General features: G+C 42.4%; 1 long non-coding RNA gene across 2 annotated transcripts; it reads right to left on the reverse strand.

Moving 5' to 3' along the window:
• Window positions 1-325: 325 nt before the first annotated feature.
• LOC113576172 lies at window positions 326-16,724 on the reverse strand. 2 transcript variants are annotated; one of them, XR_003410478.2, is made up of 3 exons: window positions 16,413-16,724; window positions 10,420-10,491; window positions 326-508 (listed from the first exon to the last, which is right to left on the reverse strand). It is a non-coding gene; the product is annotated as an uncharacterized LOC113576172 (long non-coding RNA). The 2 variants fall into 2 exon arrangements; XR_003410480.2 differs by lacking the exon at window positions 16,413-16,724 and adding an exon at window positions 15,015-15,126.
• Window positions 16,725-24,433: the final 7,709 nt, after the last annotated feature.

Here is a 24,433-nt window from a genome sequence, read left to right on the forward strand (position 1 = left end):
GGCAGACAAAGTTTTATCAAGTGGTGCTGAGGCTGGTAAAGTCCCTCTGGCAGAACCACACGCGCACACACACACGCACACGCACACACACACACACTCCTGCTCACACACAGAGCATCAGGCCCCCTGACCCTCTCTCTGGCTGATTTGAGTTGACTGGGAGCGGGTAGGGAGATGGAGAGATGAGCGCCAGGGTTCCCATGGCGCCGTGGCCGGGGGCTGCGCTGGGCGACCCCTGGCAGCCTCTTCCCTCCATATCGATTTCTCTCCCACCTCGCTGCTGTGGAGCCCGGTAGCCAGCGGCGGCAGCAGCCTGCCTCGCCGGCCCACTCCGCCGCTCCCTGGCTGGCCCCTGCCGTCTCCACGAGACCCCGAGACGGGGAGCCGGGGCCTCGTGAGGAGATGAGGAAGAGAGAGCCCCGTGGCGGTCCACAGCTGTGCTCGCCAGCTCCGAGTTCGCTCCTCCATCCTTCACTCCTACTCCCACTCACCAAGCCTTCTCCACCTCCTGCCAACAAACAACAACAGAAGGAGGGAAGAGCAAAAAAAAAGAAGAAGTTCATCTTAACTTTCTGAGTGTCAGTCCACGGCTTTGGATCGAAGGGATGTGCGAGGCGAATGTTCTGGCATGCGCTCACGGTTTGCAAGGTGAACTTCCTAACCCAGATTTTAAAAAACACTAAGGCTGGAGAGTTTTTGGAGTTAAGGATGTCAGTCTGGAAGAAAATCGCCTGCCATGTGCGTTTACAGTCACTGGTCTGATGTTTCTCTGGTAAAAGTGACCAAAAAAAAAAAAAAAGGAATTTCACTACATTTTAAATGCATGCCAAAACACAATGCAATACATTTCTTTTATGCTTCCATGGTGTCTGAAATTATTCAAATAATTTCAAAAGCCTCCTATCATGCATATGAATGAAAGGGGTTGTTTCGTTTATACACGCCAAGCCCCTTTAAAACAAGAAAATACCTTCTGTTTACCCCTGCACACAAAGAATTGCTCATTTATTGTGTTAAAAAAATCTAAAACCAAATAGCAGATGAAACGAAGAGTTGAGTAGTGGATGCAGTTGGTTAAGGCAGAGTCTTGAGGGCTGGGTGTGAGAGCAGGGGGGGGTGTGGGCTCGAACCGGGGCCGAGCTGTGTATAATAATACTATTCATTGGGCTTGGACATGGGTGTTAACTCCCCTCTAGCTCCACACAATGGGGCTCGGTAGCATTGAGACAGCCAACGTCAATTCAGGGCTGCAGTCGGCCGGGCAGAGGGAGGCTTGTGAGGTGAAAGGCAAAAAAAGAGAAAACAACACGTTTGTCTGTCTGTCAGCTTTGGGGGTTATGGGGGTTGGTGGGAAGACGGGGCTTGGGAGGTTTGCCCCGTGGCGCTGGACTTCGGGGGAGACTGAAGAATGGAGGCAAAAAAAATATTGCAGTATAAATATTATTGGAGCAGCTCAGTCAGGGAGTAAAGAGTGCCTGGTGGGGATGGCGGAGCAGCGTAAGGAAACGTGTTGATTTGGGGATGGCGTGTTGATTCTGACGCGGAGCCGGGTGTTCGAGCAGGCCGTTTAGGTATATTGCACGCCCCGCCATAGTTCTAAGGCTCAGGGGACAATAACACTGCGTGCCGAAGGGGAAAATAGAGAGAGAGAGAGAGAGAGAGAGAGAGAGAGAGAGAGAATAAGAGAGAAGGAGAGAGAGAAGGAGAGAGCGGCTGCATTTGTCTCATGGTCAGGATCAGGCAACGTGCTGACGTCCAATTACCGCGAGATGCACTTTTCTCCCGTAACACCCCCCCCCCCCCGTCCCCAACCCGTCTCCCCGAGTCTCGGGATGGAGGTTCGGGAGGCAAGAAAGCGAAAAAAAAAAAGAGAGAGAGAGAGAAGTGAAGAGTATCAGCAGGAAAAGACTGACAGTGAGGGTGGTGGTGCAGGGTTGTCATGAACACGGTGGGAACTCACAAACAGCGTTAGCAGTACACCGATAAAGGAACTACCCTTCCTGCACAAAATAAGAGCTCGTAATTATTGCCTGGCATTAGCAGGTCTCCCTCCAGGCACATGTGTGATCAGACAGCGATGGAATACATTACGTGCGTGAGCCCTCACTCATGAACAAAAGGTTCCAGACAGGGCACACAGCGCAGCTCACTATGTGGATAATATGATTTTACTAGCAATGCATTCAAAACACCTTGGATCTGTGGGTCCTCGGGGTACGCGCGCTTTCAGAAAACTATGACAGCGTTTTCAGCCATGCAACGCAAAGATTGATTACAGGAGCAAAGCGGAACTACGAAAGCAGGAGTGCAGGTTTTACAATAGCAATACCGAGCTGCTGGGGTTCACTTCTGTGCTCACAGAGGTAAGTCCTTCTCTGATCTAATCACCCCAAATATATTACACACAATGGACACATAAGCTTGAGTAATGCTAGCATTGGTTACAGGCCACACACACACTGCTCCGTCCCCACACTGCTCCGTCCCTACACGGCTCTGTTTCATGCCCAACCTGCTTTTTATAAGCACTACTTTGTTTGTTTCCCTTCTGGTTAACACTCAGCATTTGTTCCCATGGCAACCTGGCTTCCTCTCCTGTCTCTGACTGACGGCAAAGCCAGTGAAGGCACGGCCCAGCCGAGGCCACGCCCCCTCATTTTTCTGCAGCCCACGGTCTTCAAACACCTCCTCGCTCCATTCCATCAACAAGAGACCGTTTTGCATGTTAGATTTATTTATTTACATGTTTATTTATTTTTACAGTTTTTTGTTTTTTTTTCGTTGACAATCTGAGACTTCACCCTCACCTTGCCAAGCACAGACAGCCCAAATCAGGGCTGCAGCGCACACCGTGTTCTCTGTGCACACCTGGGTCTTCTCTGCCAGCAATAATCAGAACCCCAGAAACCCACCACAAACCCCTCCACCAGACCCCAACTGCGGTGCACAGCAGTGAAGCCCAGCTGCTTCTGCTGCTGATAACACGCCGCATTATTAGAAGGACGTGTTTGATGTAGGAGTCAGTCATCGCTCCAGTGGCCCTGCGGAGATCACAGAGGTGCCGCGGGCCGCCCCTGCCCTCCTGCGTCTCCAGCGGGGGCCGCCAGGGAGCCGCCAGGGAGCCGGTCGCCTTCTCCACATCAGTGCCTGTCTCCTCACCAGAGCTCCACAGAGTCTCGCCCAGCCCCGCATGAATAAGTAACGACCCGCACAGGACGTGCCGTTGCCGCGCTTTGAAGTGGGGTCACCGTTAGCCGTTAGTGGAGCTGGATGAAGCGGGCTCGGGGGTCGCACTTCTCGGGGGCTGATGTATCTCAGTGGCCAGTGGGCACATCCATTGTCCCGGCGGAGGGGATTACGCCGGCGGGAGAGGGAGCCGGACAATGTGACTCTTCGGGGTGGGAGGGGCAGCGGACTTCCCTGCCAATGAGGGGGGTGGTTAACTTCTCACCAACTCAATTAGCCAAGTCAGGCAGGGAGCGGGTGGAACCCGGGGAGTGAGGAACGCAAGCACTAGTGACACAGAGAGAGAGAGAGAGAGAGAGAGAGAGGAAGAGGGGAAAAGAGACAGATAAAGAGGGAGAGAGCAACTGACTTGAGAGGTTTTAACATAAGATTAAAGCAGGGAGGTAATGATGAAAAGAACGCAGGCCTAAATGGATGAGAGCAGGATACAGAGAGACCTGAACAGATATGTGGTGGAAGAAAAAAAAATGCATGACCCCACTTATAACATCCAGGGCGTGAAACCTGATAATGATCTTCACCTGCTTTGCCTACAGGAATGTCCAATACATTAAAGTATAAAATGGGAAAGTGAAAGAACGCAGTACAAACAACATCAAAGCAAGAACAAAGGGGTTTTTTTCCGCACTGGTGTTTGCGTCATAAATGTCGAGAAAGGAAAAATTCAAATACAAATATGCTGGCAAGTTCCATTCAAACATATAAAAACGAAAGGCAATTCTTAGCGAAGTCGGACATACTGGCCGGCCGTGTTTAGTGCCAGATATCTTCTGACTAACTAAACGAACACAACGGAGCGCTGCGTCATGGCCGTCTATGAAGAATGGCACTGACTGACAGGTCTGTGGATGCCCCTGTGCAGGCCTCTGTGGGGGTCTCCCTACGCCTGCCGCCCACAGTGCCCAGCTAGCCAACGCACACGGCAATCATACAGATCCTGAGGGAGAGCGAGCGTTCTGGTAGCATCTCGCCCAAGCTGCCCAACGCTCCTGCCATCCTCGCTGCCATCATCTCACCCATCAAGGTGAAAGAGCTCTCCAGAAATAGAGAGGAGGTGGAGGATGTCGGGTGGGTGGGTGGGTGGTTTTGGGTGGGGGGGTCTCCGGAATGTTATCTGACTTCATGAAAGTGACTGCCTGAGGGTCCTACTGGAAGAGAGGTGTCCTCCACAGCCCCCCCTCCGATCCCCCTGCTTGGCCTTCGTCGTCCACCCACTCAAACCCGCAGAAATGGATTGGCAGCGAGAAAAGACAACGGAGCGCTTTGCGGAGGGCGGCCAGCGCACGGCAGCAACTCTGCCAAACGTCGGGATGTACGTTCCCCGGTCCGAGGTGGAGAGGAAGCTGGTGGAGGCTGTTTGTTATGCTGCTACCACAGCAATCTAAGCAGGCGCTGGGAACGGCGCTGTGCTTCACTCAAACATTCACGCAAGCTTGCAGAGTCTCTCGTCAGATGCTCATACGAGAGCTGTCTGATGCCGTATTTCCTCCCTTGGTGAACAGATGGAGTAAGGAAGGTGGCAGGGCAGAAATGCTCCTTCAGATGTCTCCCAACAGCAGCTGTACATTTGGCCAGCGCATGTCCGAAGAAGCACTCCAACTCGGCTGGAGTAAGCTGGCCTTAATCAAAGTCTATGTGATCTATTACGAGAGCCCCGTGTGTAACAAAGAACTATTCCAGACCAGAGCAATCGCTCTCCAGCCCTGCGCCAAATTAACAGGCCCCTGTACGCCTTCCCTCATTGTGTGGGTAATTGCCACAATGCATCTTCTCGCCCAGCTAATTAAGTGAGCCCCCCCACCCCCCCGCTTTCTCTCGCCACACTCCAGGAGCCTTTGAACAGTGGAGGGGGGTGAACACCGGCACACCACAGCTCGTTTGCCAAAAGAATGGAGCTTACTGCTGGACAAATGTCCCGTAAAAGGGCATAAACTGGGCGACGCAGGCGGTGGTGTAGCAGACAGGCTGGGACATGAGTGGAGAAGTGGGTACAATGGACTTTAACAAGATGGCACCTGTTTGTGAAGGAGGACTGGGAGCAGGTTCTCTAATGGACTGCAGGTTGAGGGGTCATGAAAGCGCATTCACGTAGGTGCGTTCAGAATAATCACCGTCATCAACAAAATAAACAAACAAGCCATTACCGCTGAGTACATATTACTCACACACACACACACACACACACACACACACACACACACACACACTGGGAGCCACTTGAGTGCTTAAAACGTCCACAAATTGTTCTAGTCTGTACTTGTGCTGCATTCACTTTAACCATAAACTTACCAAATTAAAGCAGCAATCTGGATATTTCGGACCAGTCATTCTAATATTACATACATGTTCTCCTTCGACTGCATTTATTTTGAGCACAAGGCAAACAGAAAGGGGCTGTTTTCTCTGTTCGTTTTATTGGCTCCCTTTGCCACCGCAGACTTAGTAGGGGTCTGGTCTGGATTCCACAGTGTCCGGGAGTTGCTAGGAGGGTTGCTACGTTCTCCTTCGGTCTCCTGTGCTCTCTATTGTCAAATGTATCTGCCCTTCACCAAAAGCAAGTGCTCTACATTCTGCCGCAATTCAGTCTTGGAGGAGACGCATCATTTTATGGGGCCCCACCAAACCGCACACAGACACACACACACACACACACACACACACACACACACACACGCACACACACACCATGGACATCACTCCCAAGCAGTCTTGCCTTCAGGTCAACCACACTAAGGGCATTTGGCCACAGCAAGCCATTTATAATTTTTTCCTAACACGTACAAAATGCGCAAAATTCATTCAAACTCTGAACAACTGGACATACAACTAAGCAACAATTAGGATATATGTATTTAAATATATTATTCATTTATTGTTAATTTTAGCCAGTGTAGGAGAACGCATATATTAAAAGAATAGCAGTGCTAGAAACAATCCCAAGGCTGGATGGCAGGTGTGTGTCTCACAGAATGCTTGTTCATTTACAGAATCTACAACTGTCGGTCGAGAACTAGACAGTGGCCCCCAAATTAGTGTCAGGGTCTCCCCCACTTCGACCCCTGCACACACCCCCCACCCCCCCCCCCCCCCCCCCAGTCTGAAGGTGGCTGGGCATACACATTTTTAAGGCTCGGTCTGTCCGCACACCCCAAATCAACGAGCTGTGTGCGTGCATTGTCCGTAGACCCAGGCCTGGTGTATATATTAGTCATGTGACTTGACCCTGGCAGGCTTGAGCCACTGTTTGGCCCCCTCACCAGGTCGTGGGAAAAAGGGAGACTTCTTTTCACAGCTGCTGCGGCCGTTGCTTTCAACCAATGAAGGCGCGGAGACGGCCCCCCCACCACCACCACTCCGCTACCCCCATTCAGTCTGCAGCCTTCTGCCTTTTCACAACACTTCCCCCATGTCCTCCCCCCCCCCCCAATCTTCAGAAATACACCTCACTATTGAAGCAGTGCTTTGCACGGCACTGTCAGAGAGGCCGTAGCCGGCCTTCCCGGCCCATTCTGCCTGAGAAAATCAACTGCCTCTTCAGCCACTGGAGATGCCTCTCAGGCTAAAGTAGGCACATTTCAGAAGCCCCTTACTCGTAAAATAGGTCTTTGTGCAATCTATTAATGCACAAAAAAAAACATTATTAAAGCTTTTATCTTAATTTGAAAGGAAAAATATGCAGGTTTTCATTAAAGGTAGCATATGTGACTACTTTGCATGCTGTAGACACTGCGCCATGCTTATTGAGAAATAATGCAGCATTATAGATTATATATCAATTTCAGGAAAGCTATGACGCCAATTATGCAATAAAAATCTTTGGGATTTTGGCCACTAAATCAGATTATTAAAACACATTAAAATTAAAAGTCCAATATATCTACAATGTGTCTACAATCGGCAGCTACAATATCAGGAGGTGCTGTGATTAATATCATAATACAAGCCTTACAAATAAGAGAAATAATTTTCAAACTGGTTAAAATAATAATGCATAATAATAATAATAATTATTATTATTATTTATTATTATTATTATTTCTGTATCTTGCAATGAAACAAAATTAAATGGTAATTGATTTATTTCCCTGCAGAGTACAGAGCTGAAAGAGTCCCTCCTGCTTGAACATGAAACCCCTAAACAGGAGATATGGTTCAGAGCACTGCTGCAATTATCAAGCCTTACTCTCACGCCTGGTCATTTTACACAAAAAATCTAATGCCTAATACATCTCTAAATACATCGGTCTAGGCAATTACTGATACGATTCACCGCACTTGAAAGAAGGAAGTGCACTTTTTATAAACATTATTTCAAGACACTTGGTCCTTTTCATATAGAATTTGTTTAGTTATGCTGCCTGTCCTCTCTTGCATTAATGAAAACATGCTGTGATTTGAAGCATATTTTGATGCATGCTTTAAAGTATGTTTTGGGCTGATTAATGCAAGGATGGACAGGTGGCATAACTGATTGATCTGTGTACACTCTGCATTCGAATGAGTGAGCTAATATGGAGCAGAGAAGAGCAGCGTGCGAAGGAGCAGAGGAAGCTGGGACTGAGAGGTAGTTGGATGGCGTGGAGAGAGGATGATGCCCAGAGGGTGGTGAGACCCTCTGATCCTCAGTCTCTGATTCCTCAATTCAATTCTTCCTCTGGGCAAAGCTGGTCTAGAACTAGGCCAATGTCACAGACTGTTTCTCTGGCCTAAAAAAAAAAAGAGAGAGAGAGAGAGATTTCTTTCTCACTCTGATGGAAAGCCATATTTTCCAGATAGGCTTCACTCTATACTGAGGCCTGCTGTCTATAGATTTTCTGACCTCAGTTTTTACTTTTGTAGTGACTAACTTTCTCACGTATTTCTTCAAAAAATGGGACAACGAGGAGAATTTCTGTTTTGCTTTGACAAATGTGACATAATTAGGACGCACCAAAGAGATCACAACAAACTCTCCCATTAGAAAATCAGATCAATAATACACAGATCAATACTACAGGACTGGATCAATACATACTTTGATAGTCAAAGCATACCATATCAAATGGTCTAATAGCACAGTCTGAGCCATCTGTATTCTTAAGGGACAAAGCACCACACTGAGCCGTTTTGGGTCCTTTAGCGTGTCCCAACAGGGGAATCCCTTCTGGTGCTGGAACTCATTCAGAGTTCACTAAGGATCTAAGTAACCACAGAATGGTTCTCTAATCCCCACACCAAAAACGGAAGCACTAGCTAACCTTTTAAACACTGTGTAATACGCTTTATTCAAGGGTGCGATGGTTAAATAGAGTGGAAATACAGGTATGTTACAATTGGAAGGTTTCTGCTACTTGGTCTGATTTTTTTAAACTTTTTTTTTTACTTTAATTTGGCGTGAATGCATTTGGAGCTTTTATTTTGTAAAAGAGGAAATGAGTGAAGCCACCCACAGCACACCTTTCAGGTGTCTTTAGACAGTAATCTTATCTTTACCACAGTGACTTGGTCCTTTGACTGGCAAACTTTAGGTGTCCTTGCTCCTTTAAGAGGTGCATGCAGAACTCCAGTGGCCTAAAAACCCAAACATGCAGCATTTAGCAATTAAGATTGTGGAACGGGACTGCGTGCTCGTGTGACTGCGCTAATTTTGCACCCCGCATCGTGCTGTGCACCCAGGAGCGAGTGGGAGACTCTTCCATGCTGGCAGGAGACGAGAGAGGGGGGAGGTGCTCATTTCTTTTTCAATCTGTGTTTCACAATGCATGTGTGCCTGGAGAATTGCAGCCAAGGTTCACACTAGGTGCCTGCTCCCATCTTGCAAAAACCACTAGAGTTGTGGGGGGAGAAAAAAAGGCGGTGTGTGTGTGTGTGCGTGTGTGTGTGTGCGTGTGTGTGTGTGTGTGTGTGTGTGCGTGTGTGTGTGTGTGTGGGGGGGGGGTGCCATTGAACTCTGACTTGAGATTGTGAGGCAAGAGAAGGGAGTAAGCCTGGAGTGGGTTGGAGAAAGAGAGAGAGAGAGAGAGAGAGAAAGCTTTAGGATGGAGAGGGGGAGAAGGAGGGAGGGAGAGGAATGGAGGGAGGGATAGAGAATTAGGGAGGCGCGGGACTGAACCACCCTCACAGCCTTTCCACATGAGCACACCTTATATACGCCCGGGCCGCCAGGACCCCTGCGATATCGTAACGGGATAAGAGTCTGGACAAAAGAATTAAAATATAGATTACACAAATGGCCTCAGCACACCTTATCAGCCAACAGCGAGGAAACTAACAAATTGGATCAGGGCAAGAGAACAGAAAAGAAGTGAAGAAGTGAGACAGAGAGAGACTGCTTAAGGTAAACGGCAAGTAGATGCAGGCTCTAAATGTAGGGAGTGCAAACGACCTTGCATCTAATGATCACAAAAGGCAAACACAATGCTCTTATTACTAACTAATCAAGGTAAAGATGATATACATCCTCATCAGGGCTGCTCACGCGCCGGCCTGAGAACACAGCCGCGTGTGTTTAAACTGATCTCTCCATTCAACCACGGGGGGAAAAAAAAACCTCCAGAAATATGCGAATATGTGAATGCAAGTGGAAAAGGCGATGCCAAAACCGTAGCCTGAGCATAGCAGTGCAGACGTTAAAATCGTGACTTAAAGTCTTGATGGATTCGTAACATGTGACGGGAATGACATGGAGTATATGAGTCTGATGCAAAAGCCAAAATGTCTCCTTATGAGAAAGCACAAACAGAAGCATTGAAATAAAGGTAGAAGCCCACGCCATGAAGAATTTTGCTGGAGTCACATGACCTTCCCCAGCCTTACAGTTTGCCACCAATGAGCGAGGGCAAATGCTGTTGCCATAGTAATCCCTTGTATGTTTGCTATCCAGGTTTTTTTTTTTTTTGGGCGGGGGGGGGGGGGGGGGGGGATGCTGAGGAGTGGCTTTTTCACTTCATGTAAGAAGCTGTCCTTCACATAAAATTCCCAAGTTTTCCTATCATGCAGTGGAGTCATTATAATTGCACCATTACCATCTAGAGTGCAATAATGTGGAGTCCTGTTTCTACCCATTTCTGTTGTGTTCATTTCCATTTCTATTTTGGTTGTATAGTTCTATGCATAGCCTAAATCATAATGGAAGTCAAGGTGACATTGCAACAGGAAACAATGCCCGGGGAGGGGGGGGGGGGGGGTACTTACCCAACTTCTGTGGTCATGTGACTGCTTTGTGTTTTTGTCATTGACTTTCAATGTCTCGGTGGTCCACAGCTCCTGTATGAAAGAACATTATCTGTAGGTAAATGCATCCACCTCTAGAGTGGCGTATAACACACATGCGTTGGGGGGCAGCTTAAGTGCTTCGCTGTCAGCTTCAGCGTGTGTGGAATGATTTGACCAAGGCTGGTGGTACAGCTCGATGATTTGGAGTCCTTATTTCTTTATTTGTTTGTTGTTATAACACGGCAAAGAATGGAATGATAATCAAATAATTTTTTTAATTAAAATAAAAATAAAATATATGGAAAATGGACGCAATGAGATATTTTAATATAACAGCTAATGCCATAACAGAATAACACTTACATAAAATATGAAAAACTGGAATAAATATGTTTGTCGTCACTCAGTTCATCCACAATTAAAATCACATTAGGATATTTTTAACGAACCGCCTCACTTAAAGCACGAAAGGGCAGTTGGCTGTTCTCTGCGATCTTTAATGAAGATGGGAATAAGAACTGACAGCCTTAATGGCAGCTACGAAAACTGGTTCTTAAAATGTCAAATCCATCAACTCAAGCCTTACGCGGTTTTAGTAAGCCCTGTTGATTTGCAGTTAGGTTTCCTATACTTTTGTGAAATCTCTCAAAATAGTATTTATTATTAATTACTGTCATCTTTTATTTATTAATACGTTAAACGTTTTTTTCTAATAATCTACACACATTACGCGTTAAAGTTTACATTTTTGACACGACTGCAAAAATCAGAATATCACGTATGAGGGTACAAAAAAACTAATGAGCTATAATGTTTTACTTAACAAAGCTATAGCTGATTTAAAAAGTCATGCTATTTTCTACTTTGGCGCTCGACACGGATTTGAGAATGTTACGATATTATGTAATAAGTAAGTGAGATTGTTTTAACTCTATGCTGTAAGAAATGAATAACAATTTTTTCCCTTTTTTTCGGCCTTTCCGAAAGAGAGTTATATAGGTTGTATTTTTTTAAGACAAATTTGAGGTAAAGGTGTTTTCCATATTAGCTATACGACATAGTTATAGCATACAAGGGTATTGAGTTAATATGGCTGGCCTTCAGTTGCCTGATTTAAGGTACAATTTAGACTGTAATTTAATTAACAAATATCCTGTTTTTATTTCTAATTCGTTGAGAGAAAGCCTTGGTTAAACCTGCTGCTACACGCTTACCAAGAAGTGTCACTATTCTGCTGTTGTTCCAGCTGATTAAAACGTATGTAAATATTTGCAAGCTGCGTAAATATACGCATGTTACTGATAATAAAGATATGCAATAAAGATGTTAGCGCAGCATTTTCTGGAAATCTATAGGCTAATTCAGTCGGGAAAATATTCATCAGTCTCACTGTTCCTTTAATTGTTAAAAAATAACCAAAACTTGTGTGTTTATGGCTTATGCTGCAATTATTCAATCTAAGGAATGTAGTATTTCACATAAAAGATTTTCGTTCCTCTTTCATTTTATGGGTCAGAGGCTGTTGCTAAGCTACCACATTCTAGATTCAGAAGTTCAGAGGAGAAATGATTGACATTTGCTTTTTGAAGCAAAAATGAAAACTGAATGATAATAGAGGAAAAGTCCATTTTCCTGTAAGTGCATGTGGCAAACTCATATTTGTATAATCAAATTTACGACAGTGATCCATAACCAAAATAGTTAGAAAATATGATACAAACAATAATTAAATTAGACTGTAATAGCACAAGTGCATCTTTATTTTTGTTACAGTCACCCTTATCCAATGTATGCAGTGGATAAATGTGTTCTTACTGTAATGTCCTGAATAAAGAATCAGAGGCCTACTGTAGACTGCAATGGAGAAACAACAGGAAGCTCTTTACCCAGTACTGGCCATTCGGAGTGATGTTTACCAGGAAATTTCACAAAAGTTATAAAGTCCATGCACTTAATTTTGGTTACTATATCCATCTGCATGCAATTTTGGAAGACCACAAAACAAGGCCATTCTGGGAGGGTGGTATTCCAACACAGGGACGAGAACAGTCTGTCAGCAAAGGAGAGAGATTTTAATAGCACTTCCCTGACTGTAAATTAACTGTGTCAACGCGTGTACACCCTGGCACACTGCAATAGTACGGCATAATTTTATTCAGCATGAGAAGGTAGGCTTGCATCAGACAAGGATTTTAAGACTAACCCTTAGTTATGGAACCCAGATTACCACTCGCAACCAACATTAACCAAAAAAAATCCTCCCCAAAGCTAAAATTGGAATATTGTTTTCTCCTGGGGAGCAGAATTTTTTTTTTATTCATATATTTAATGTGCACAACTGCAGCAGATTCATTAGATTTCCTCATACATTAGGCCACACATCAGGAAAGCATAACATCCAGGACGGATCTCCTAACTAAGACAATCTGTACGATAATATCTTACCTTTGTGGTTGTAAAGCAGACAAAATCCTTAGCTATGGCTTTAGTAACAACAGCTCCAAATAGGCAGTATTTCCGTAAACAAACCCTCTGGAATGAATGCTCTCAATCAGAAACCTGTGCGTATCTGCTTACCCCACCCCCTCACCCCCACCCCACCCCCACCCCTCTCTGTTCACCCCCCTAATATATTTTTAATCTGCAGCAAAATTGAAATGCAGAGTTGGTTACATTTAGCCCAGATTAGCCATGGCTGTAGACAATGGCAGGTGCTATGCCAAGACTCCATCTGCCGGTCCCAGCACAGGCCCAGGGGCCCATAGTACTGTGGGAAAGTGACCGGGACCCCTCACAGCCTCGCAGTCTGCCTGGACCTGCATCTCTGAGCCCTGTGTGCATCATACATTTATGAGACTGCCTGCATGCACCATATGCAGTGTAGAAATCTGTAGATGGTGGAATCACAGTCATGGTGTCAGCTATGAGGCCGCACGACACGAACAGAGACAGACCAGAGCAGGTCTTTAAGAACGTCATATATAAGGAGCTTAAAACTGAACTGTGCATGAGTTTACTCATGAACCTCTTGTAACAGGCTGTGTGATAGATCACCTAGGTTGTAACTTTTATGCTATCGCTAACATCCTTATATGTGCATACAACGCAATATATACATCAATGGTTTTGCACTGAATTCATCTGCGAATCTCCCAGTCATCAAATGCAACATTTCATATTCACATGACATAAACGTTCTGAACGACACTGCAGCTGTCTGCAGTGTGTTCTCACACTCATGCTGACTTCCAGCATCTCAGTACTGACCACAGTTCACAGCAAGGCCAAAGCCTCTATGTTCACGCACAGAAGAGTTGGAGGACAAACACAAGCACACGCATTCCAACAATGAACTGTGTGACATTCACAGTGTTCACAGTCACCAACAAAAGAGCGTGGAGGATACGAACTGAATGTGCTCGCCTGCACAAGGTCATGGGCAAATGCAATGTCGCAGTCTACTCAAAACCTTCATCCAGTTCTATGTAACTCCCCTCCCATAGCAGAGACTCACATGTGGTTTTTAATCCATGTGAGCAGTATGCCAGACTCCCGATGAGATGGTGAGTGCAAGTGCTAATACAGTAATGACATGAACACCAGGATGGGCAGAGATGATGAGGTTTTACTGAACAAACCATTTTATGCACATGATCAAAAGATAATTCCGTAAGATAAATATAGATAGATAATGTCTTACAACACACACAGCATGCCACAATCATCAGAGGTATCTGATTGGTCTCAGACACACAGACGGCAAGCCTTAACAGTAATTCTCAATAAACACCAACACTTCATAAGCTTTGTTTAAACTGACGTCAGTTTCATTATTCATTAATAGTCACCTTTGATAAGTATTGCACTTAACATATACTGCCACCACCCCATTGTGGATGGGCAATATTAGACCTATGCTATGGATACACTTGTCAATTTGTTTGTGTACAACCACAATGAACAACCACAATCACACATAAAACTGGTACGGGTAGAACCATACATAACAAGTTGGCCAAAGCAACATACAAAAGAAACTCACTCTCTCTCTCTCTCTCTCACACACACACACACACACACACACACACACACACACACACACACACACACACACACACACACACACACGCGTTGGTGCTTTTCTATATTCTGTATGATAGGACGTCCATACAAGCAATTGCACGCCAGAGCACGTGATCCATAAGAACGGACCAATAGGTACTAACACCTCATTTAACCATTTCTTGTCGTGTAAAATTCACACATCAACATCACCTCATCTATGGTGGAATGTGGCCCACGTCCCACACACCCCACAGAATATGAATCTACATTGCTGTTATCCAGAGCCTGACTCATATTACCGGGAAAAGTGTCTGCAGTCTCAAACACCGCCACTGCCAATGCCGAGATCCTCACGCGACCCTTTCTGGTAGAAAGCAGCCACCGGGATTTACGAAAGACGCGATATAAGCCCGTTTGTCGCGCATGCATTGCCTTAAAAGATGCGTGCTTTGACTCAGACACTATTCAAACCCAGAAACACAGGAGCACAGTGTGGAGCGCTCGCCTACCTAATTCTCCACGATGGTGCTTCCAGCGGACATATCTGTCTCATATATCCCGACGCTCAGTGCCTCATTCTCCGGCTTCTCCCTTTCCCGATTCTAAAAGCGCAATCGGCGATTTCTGAAGTCTTAGGAATTAGTTTATACATTCGGTTCTCTAGCTTTATGATATCACATAAACTCATACAGCTAGATAACCAAAGAGAAAAACTAACCCATGGCTCTTAAAGGTACCGCCGCGTGCCAGATGCAGCTTGTGTTGTGGTCACATGGAGCTATTGCATTCGCTTGTGTGCAGCTACGACTCCGACACACTCTCACTGTTTCATTCGCACCACACACACACACACACACACACACGCACACACACGTGGACAAAATAAAATGCTGTGCTCAAAGCAGTTATATTATACGCCCACCAGACTGTACTGCTGCTTGGCCTATACGTTCAATCCGGTATTAAAAGCTGTTTTGCGGTCACCTTCGTGCTACGACCAGGTGTGTGTAGCTCATGAAATCTTTCATACAGTAGGCCTCTAACATTCGTGTTCCATATACGTTTATGAAAAGAGCTTTGCGGAAAAAAAAAACGGCTATTGTACCAACACATCTATTAAAAGCCTCATGTAAACTGTTAATTATTTCATATTTAGTAAGGAGGTCGTAAGAACAGATCATCTCTCGATCTGTGTACGTCTGTGTGTTGTGATCTGCGTATTTACGCATGGGCACAGATAGCTTGTGTGTCACGTGACTTCTAGACCTTTGGTCTCCAAGTATCCATGTGCTGTGTAGTCTATTTCTACATTGTGACGCCCCTGTTTTCATTAAGAATGAAGCAAAATTTGTATCATCCCAAAAACGTCAGAGAATGTTTCTGTGGGTGACAGTTTTGCCATCACATCAACATAAAGCATTTACGCGTGCAACTATAGACAATAAACTACTAACAATAAATAGTATTTTTAGGACAAATGATATTATCACAAGTTGTCCTGGGTCAGTCACGTCCCCTATACGATAAAGAAATATAACTTAGAATGTAGAGCTCAAAGATCATTTACAAAAAGAGTCCGCCTTAGGCTAAATGTAAGTAACAAGACAAGCGACCTTTGCCAAAACTAATATAAAGCAAGCTGTCAATGAAAATCTAACGAATACTCTTTTAAATAGCTTTCATGCTTCAAGCTTTACTATAAAATTCCCAGAACGCAGAATCCAAACATCTGATATACGAGCGAAACACTTTCAACTCAGAAACTCTGCCAACTACTTAAAAATCGTCGCAAAAGGTAATTAAATAACCTAATAATATAAAGTCTGAACATAAACACAAATGAAGTCGTGAATTCAAAGTGTCCTAACTAGTACTAGCCTACAGGTTATCGTAAAAGAATTACTTACGACTGAAATCTTGATGCTTATTCTTGTATCGCCTCTTTTAATTTTGTATTACTCCAGATATCCAGACGCTAAAAACAAGACCATGCAAAAAAAAAGACCCGAGACGCCCAAGTTACGCATACACACTTGACATCGACGATTTATACTTCCAGTGTGCATTTCAAGAGACCTACGAGGCAGTCGATTAATTTGCGACAGTGAAAGCGCCATGCAACAAAAGATTTTTTTTTTGTTTGTTTAGTCAACCAGTGCAGCCGAAGCATCGCTTCGCGTAAGCTAACGTCAGGCTGTTCGATAACGACGTGAACGGAAAGCGACACAAATGCAACTGCCAGTACTGGGGGGCTTTGCTGGGCAGGGCCACGGGGGTCACACCGCCAACAGAGCTGTGATGTCACCAAGATTTGCCATGCTTATTGATACACTTGGCTGAACAATTCCCAGACACGCCGAGACGCCGCCGTGACCAAGCTTTCAGTAGTGAGAATCCAAAATATTGCTTATCATACGTTCTCGGGCACACAGATCATGTAGTCGCCAGCTTAAAGACTGAAATAAACTACGGAATAACAAATCTACAACCATAACCTTATTTATATAGGTGTGTTATACACCAGCGATAATGTAATATTCCATACTGATAGTCTACAATAACATATGTCATAGGCAGACTAATATTATGTTATTAACGTTCCTCGTAGTAAGTAGAAATGTTAAGATGTGCTCCAGTTTTTAAGGCTTATGTGACAGCGACAGTTTCAGGTGAGAACTACAAGAGTATATATATATATATATATATATATATATATATATATATATATATATATATATATATAAACGTGAACTCTTGTAGTTCTAACCTATATGTGACATATATATATATATATATATATATATATATATATATATATATATATATATATATATATATATATATATATATATATATATATATATATATATATAGCGCCTATAGCACACGGAATATACACGATTGGAGTTTTTTTGTTGTTCGTTTGTTTGTGGATGCAAACACGCTGAGTTCAATAATTCAAACTCCAGAAGCAATCCAGCCTATATAGTCAATGTATTATGCTGCAGGTATTGTATCATACTGTAGTATGTCTTGTAGGCTATGGCTAGGCCTGAAAATATATACAAATGATAAGAATAAATATGAAGACGTTATCTTGAGAGAGAGAGAGAGAGAGAGAGAGAGAGAGAGAGAGAGAGAGAGAGAGAGAGAGAGAAATGGTTGATGATTGGTTTGCAACCTGAGGGACCTACGCTTGGGATCCTTTTAATTGCATGTTATTAAATCCCCCTGTACAGTAGAAATGGAGAGAATGGAATAGCCCACATTTCGCGGGCAAGAGGGGGATCCAGAGAATGTCCCAATTAAACATGTGATTGAAAATAGATTAAAGTTTGAGAGAGATACGCCGTTAACCAGTGAAATAAAAAAACACTAAATGTTCTGTCATTGTGCATACCTGGAAGAGCATATGAACCTTCCGATGGAATATCTGATGTGGTTAATAGGAGCTTAACATACTCATAGCAAACATAAATAAAAAGTAAAGCCGTAAAACTCTCATGAACAAAACTGGGCGAAGGGCCAAAGGGTCAAACAAAATAATGCTACAAAATAAAAAGGGGCTACGAGATGAAAAGTTTCAAGAAACGAGGAAGGAACGTTTACAGTGGGTAATACAAGCTAGGCCCACGTAGTTGCTAGGCGAATGAAAGGGGAGAAATCTTTATTCGGCTAGACGGCGTTTGTATGTGTTTTCAAATCAATAAAAATTGGCATGACGGCCTTTTGACAAATATGGGTTAAACATATTTCGATTAGTAGAGCGTGTGGCTCATACATTTTGGGTTTTCATTTCTCATTATTTCTAAAGTAAATTAGCTTTTCGACCCACAAGCATAAAAGGTTATTAAAATTAGGCTAATGTGTTAGACTAAAATCATGGCCTCATTATATGCGTTCCAGCTTTAGAACTTCCATTTTAATCAGAAACTCGACAATCCACAGGAAATTGATATATTTTAATAGATTGTTTATTTACAAAAATACCACTTTATAATTTATAAGTACACTGCGATTTAGAACATGGATAGTGTGAATATCAGGTTTAATAGATCATAGGCTATTCATTTTTGTTGCCTTTCAGATACATATAATTTCTACCTATTTAACATTTACGTTTCAGATTTACATTACATAAGCTTACATTACATAAGCTCTTTCTCGGGTAACTTCATAATGTTCTATCAAATCTTTATGTTTTGTTTATAGTTTGTATGCCCTGCCGAAAATGTGTAATTTGTAGAGGACAATTACGCCTGTCCTCCTGTATATTCTTACTCTACTCCGCATGCTAAGGCAGAACACGTGAGGTCTCTCGTTTATGGCTGTAAAATCCCAAGTTTTACAGCAGACTATATGGCACATAAATACCTCACAATAGCCTACATGCATCGAGTTCATTAATGAGCCTATATTTCAAATACAAATGTGTTACTTTACGATTTTAAGCACAGAAATGTTTTTAAATGCCTCAAATAAGCATAATGCATAACGTGTGTAAGTCCACCAAAGTCTGTAAAACCTGACTCTCACTCTCTCTCTCTGTCTCTTTCTCATACACACTGCACCACCATTTCTATCTTATTATTCTGATCTTTACACATATTATTTTCATTCTTTTGCAAATTATACAAGTTACAATAAAATGGCATAGCTACAAAATGGATTACGCTTAATATAAACGTGGATTTAAAAAAAAATATTTTGATAAACTTGATAGGCTTGCTGTCATGTCGTGAATACTTAACTAGCATTTAAATATTAATACTTAGTATCACTAATAAAAATGATGAATAATGTTTTACATGAAGCTATTGGTAACGTGACGAAACGTATTGTTTCCCACACTGGTGGTAGGTGAGATTAATTATAACGGTACATTTGGAAGCCATCGGGTATCATGCCCCTGTCCTTGGTGCTGAAATTAGTTCCGGTCATTTTTTTGTCAGCGGTTTCGCTGTCTGTCTCAGTTTTACGATAATGCTGTTTTTTGTGGTACTACAAAGCTTTTCTCACTTGCAACAGAATTGTTCAGGAATTACATAAGATTTCCCTATGAAAAGAAATGTTCAAATGGACTCATTGTAATTAGCATAAATTTAACTACAATCAAAAGAGTAAAATTTAACCGAAAGCAAAATAGATAAAGATAACTTACAATGTGATTATTAAAATAATATAGCACAAGCACTCACTTCCGGACTTTTACCTCAAGCTTGTAAACGTTTCTTCCGGTTATTCTTCATGTATATGTAAGACAATGTAAGACAAATGCTGGCACCTTTAAATTAATAAGTGCAACACTTAGGTAAGAGTCTTCTGACGACCTTATAATGATTGAGTTCTTACACATCCTATATAATATTGTAGCGCTCATGAGAAATAAAATTACTTATACAAATTACACAGGTCTTTAAAATGATTACCAAAGGCATACATCCAGTGTACGAAGAATACAGTAAGATAAACACATTAGCATTCCCTCACAGATTAATTCACATGTGTAAATAACGGTACAATAGTAGGCAAGTGAATCGTTTATTATGAAGGCTGCATTTTAAGTTTATTTAGAAATGTAATATATGTCGATGAAGGCTATTGTTTTGATCAGTGGGCCTCTGTTTAATTAAAGTGTCCTTTTGGGAAAGGTTGAAAAGTTTTGTTTTTTGCGAAAGTATTTTAAATTATTTTAAGTAATTGAATGTAAGGGTATGCACACTTAATGTAATCCATAACATTTAATCCTGGACCACCTTTTCAAATGAAATAATCAGCAAGCAACTTGCATGGTCTGCGAACTATATCTTACCTTTAATATTAGATGTGCCCCATGTTTAAAATGTATATTGCAAACATGACTAAGCATTCGAAAACTATAAACGGCAACCGGGGATTTGTTAACGGTAATTTACAAACAGCTATGGATTCTGAAGTTAAGAAGGTACTAAAGCTGGGAAAAGTAAGATATTTGAAAAGAGTTCACGAACGCAGGCTCTAAATCTTTCCTTCTCTCTCTGACACACACACACACGCTCGCGCGCCCACACACGCACGCACACACACACACACACACACACACACACACACACACACACACACACACACACACACACACACATTTTCTTAATTCTATTTCTGTAAAACCTGTACAACTAGCAACTGTTAATTAAATTATTAGATCAAATTAATTATTAGATCAAGAGAAAACTAAACGTTTATCAAAAAGTTACATGTAAAACCAAACTGTTCAGAAAGTGTTACCTATAACTAACCAAGTACTTAAATAGTTTATCTTTCTGTCTGTTCTGGCTGAATAAAACAGAGTTTAGAAAAAGGTTTAGCGGCCTTTTGTGCCCTTCCGAGATCCTTGTGGGCCCCATTGTTGGCAGTTCCAAAAGCCCGATTAATTAATTTCACACTGTAGCTCTGGAGAAGATTTTCCCACAAACAAGTGACCGAGAAAAATGTAGCCCAAAAGAAAGAAGTCAACATCAAGTTCAACAACGTGCGGGCGCTCATTATCATGACAATAGCGTCTGGGAGCACAGAAGTCTTCTTAACAAGAGAGCCTGGCGTCAGTACACTCCACCTCGCGGACCCCGGAACATTTTCCCAGGCTCCTGTAACAATCGCACAACTGTTTGCTTTCTGCACCAGCTATGGGACAACTACTCTGGACTCGAGATTACTTCATAGTCCTGCACTCAAAAAACGATGCCACTGAAATGCGGAACAACATACGATAGTTCATTACTCTTTACACAAATAAAAATAATGTTTAAAAAAAAACCCGTTAAACTGACTAAGTGTATAGGCCATTTGCTGAATTAGACAACACAAAAATATTGTATAGCTATGCAAATTGCGAAAGTTCATCCAGAATGATTATACTCACTTGAACACTTGTTGGGACAGTCCAACTAACAAGACGTAATCCACAGAGAATGAGAAGAAATCAGATGCATCTGGAAATCTTTCAAACCAGAATAAAAAAAAAACTAGTCCTGCGTTTTCAGAACTGGAGTTACCCCTTCACCCACGAGCCCTTTCTAGGGAGGGGTAAAATTAGTAGAGTTCTTCCCGAATGATTTATTAAAAAACACGTTACTCGTACGATCTGGCGGGCCAGTAGCCTGTCCTCACGGCGCGCCTCCTCCAAGTATCCGGTCCCACTTGGCACATTTGTAGAGAATAGTTCTGTATGTCGTGGATTCCCGTTTACATGCGTGGCTATCCTGAAAGCGTGCAGAAACTCACACGGTTCTCGGCACTCTTATCCAGGGCCGCGTTGTGAATTGATCACCATTGTTCCAAAGCTCGAGCGAATGAGCCCTTTAGAGATACGCCCAGAATATTTCGTTCCCAGCAACAGTTCGGGCGACATATGCAGTGGGCAGAAAAAAGACCAGCGTGCCAAATTGAGTATAGGCTCGGTTAGCCCAGTACCCGAGGAAAACCAGACGCATTAGCCAAATGCAATGAATGTTAGATATAACGTTTTTGTTTGCGACTAAGTAATAAAAACCGCGAGCTATGAAACCTCAATGAGCTATGAAACACATTTAAGCCACCTTAGATTTTAATCACCTAGACACTGTATCTTATTTTTGCCGCAACCATCAAGAAGCATAGGCAACATGCAGCGCTTAAAATGTTCTTACAGTTAGCCAAGCTCCTGCCACTGGAAATAAGGGTATACATTTAAAAAGATACATTAAAAGGCGATCACTAGGTTTAAAAAGTCCCACTGGCCACTTTCCCACGTCCACGCCTCGTTGCTTTGAAGTGACACGTGCCTCTGGCTTGCCACTGCGCTGTCACCGACCAGGGAATCCCAGACGAGGGAATACAGGCTTTGATGCAGATCCTATCAAAGACCCACAGAGAACGATTTAGGCTTAAACATCTTATGCGTTATTACGGAAAACGGAAAGTGTCCAGTTTTGCGTCTAAATGTACGCGTACACGGCACTCGAATGTCTTGAACTCATACAGCACGTGAACAGGGACCTGCGTGTTCTCAATTTTGAATCATTACGTCACGATGCCTCGGAAATGTCCAGGTTCAGATCGATATCCATACACATCCATAGGCACGTTCTTCGACATTATTTCTGTGTGCGATGTTCTCAGCATGTCATGAAGGACGGTCTGTTTGCTGAGATGCTATAGCTCCGCCAACGTGTTGAAAGAACCCATGCAAGCGATGCAGTTTTTATTACGTACATGAGTGCGTATTGACGTCAGGGGCATTAACGTGTTAAGATATTCTAAATTGTAATATTATAGGACTCACGCTGGTCTGTCTTGTAATGTGGTTTAAATCATTTTCTATTTTAAACTGTCTTGTACCACAGTGACTTTTTTTTGCAAATCTAATGTTGAAATTATTGCAACATGTTATTCTTATAATGTATACTTTAACTTCATCAGGCCTCACATACTTCTTGTAATCTAAGATTGCATGCTACATTGAACATTTATTTTTGAATGTCTACGTTTATCTATCAAAGCTTACACGTCTTGTATGTGAGATACAAATATAGTAAAGGTGTGAGTGAGAAATCTGATATCAAGATCATAGCCTAATTACAACGATTAGGCATACCTCATAAATTTGTCCTTATTTGTAGGTAAACCGACGTCTTTATTTTAATTTGTGTAAAATGCAGTGTAATGTAGGCTAATTGGGTTTTAGTTTTTAAATTAGGCTAAGTAAATATATCTATTTGAATGTAGGCTAATACATATTCATACAAACTATATTTGCATAGAACATAGAAAATTAAACGAATATGCAAAGTGCCCACGCCAGTTTCAAACTTTCTTAAGTTTTAAAACGTATTATTACTGATGTTGTTGTTGCAAGGCTTGACATTACAGGCTACACATAATATAGCCCAAATCAGACTTATTAATGCAATTAATAAGGAAAGTTTTGGTCGAAACAAAATTAATAAGGTTTAATTCTGTAGTTAATTAAGGTTCAAGTTTCTAGACACACAAAAAAATCCATGATAACATGCCATCTGCAAATTGGATTGCATCTTGCCTGTCTTTTACAATTTTATTTTTAAAAGCCCAGTCACTCTACTGGTGTTTACTATTTAAAATGGCATTTTAAAATTCGCTGTTAATATTATCATTTCATTTGGTGAGTTCTAGTTACTTTAACTATATTGAAAGCTAGAGCTGTCAAATCAAAACCAAACAGAAATTGCTAATATAATTTAGAATAATATAACAATAATGATAATTCTTATAATATTACAATTTATTTATGCTTCTTACTAACAGATATATCATGCAAACCTCAACGTTATTATGGGACGTTTATCACACGAGCCATATAATATAAATAAATTCCGCCTGGAAAGATATCAGCTACACTATATGATAACAAAAAATGATGTTCACGTTCACGCAAATAAAAGGTAGTTCAGAAAAATATGATTACAATATTTCTTTAATTACGATCTATCTGTTCACCTGTTGTGTTGCAGCCTAAAAGCTACTTTTGGTACTCTTCGCGATACTGAGATTGGGTTTTCAGGATTGCTGCCATAGCCTTGTGAGTATCTCACTCTAAAACTGACATTAAAAAATGACATTTGAATTAGGAAATTTGAAGCCGTTTTCAGTGTTTTTAGTCCATGCATTTAGTCTTGCATTAGCGCGAGATCATGTTTTGCGCGCCGTCGGGCCTAACGTTGAAGTCCCTGTAATATAGGCTACACAACTGCAGAAACGCAGGAAGAGCGACACCTATCTGTAACATGGCGTTATGAAAAGGCACCATTCAGTAGCCTCTTTGATACGTCTTCATCTCAAGAAGCAGGATACTACATGTTGGAATCTGCAGGCCGTGAATATCTGCTTTTATTTTTGAATAGAATTTTTAGTGGACGCTTATTGGAAATTGTCT

This window comes from Electrophorus electricus, chromosome 26 (assembly GCF_013358815.1).
Source record: "Electrophorus electricus isolate fEleEle1 chromosome 26, fEleEle1.pri, whole genome shotgun sequence".
Taxonomy (NCBI): domain Eukaryota; kingdom Metazoa; phylum Chordata; class Actinopteri; order Gymnotiformes; family Gymnotidae; genus Electrophorus; species Electrophorus electricus.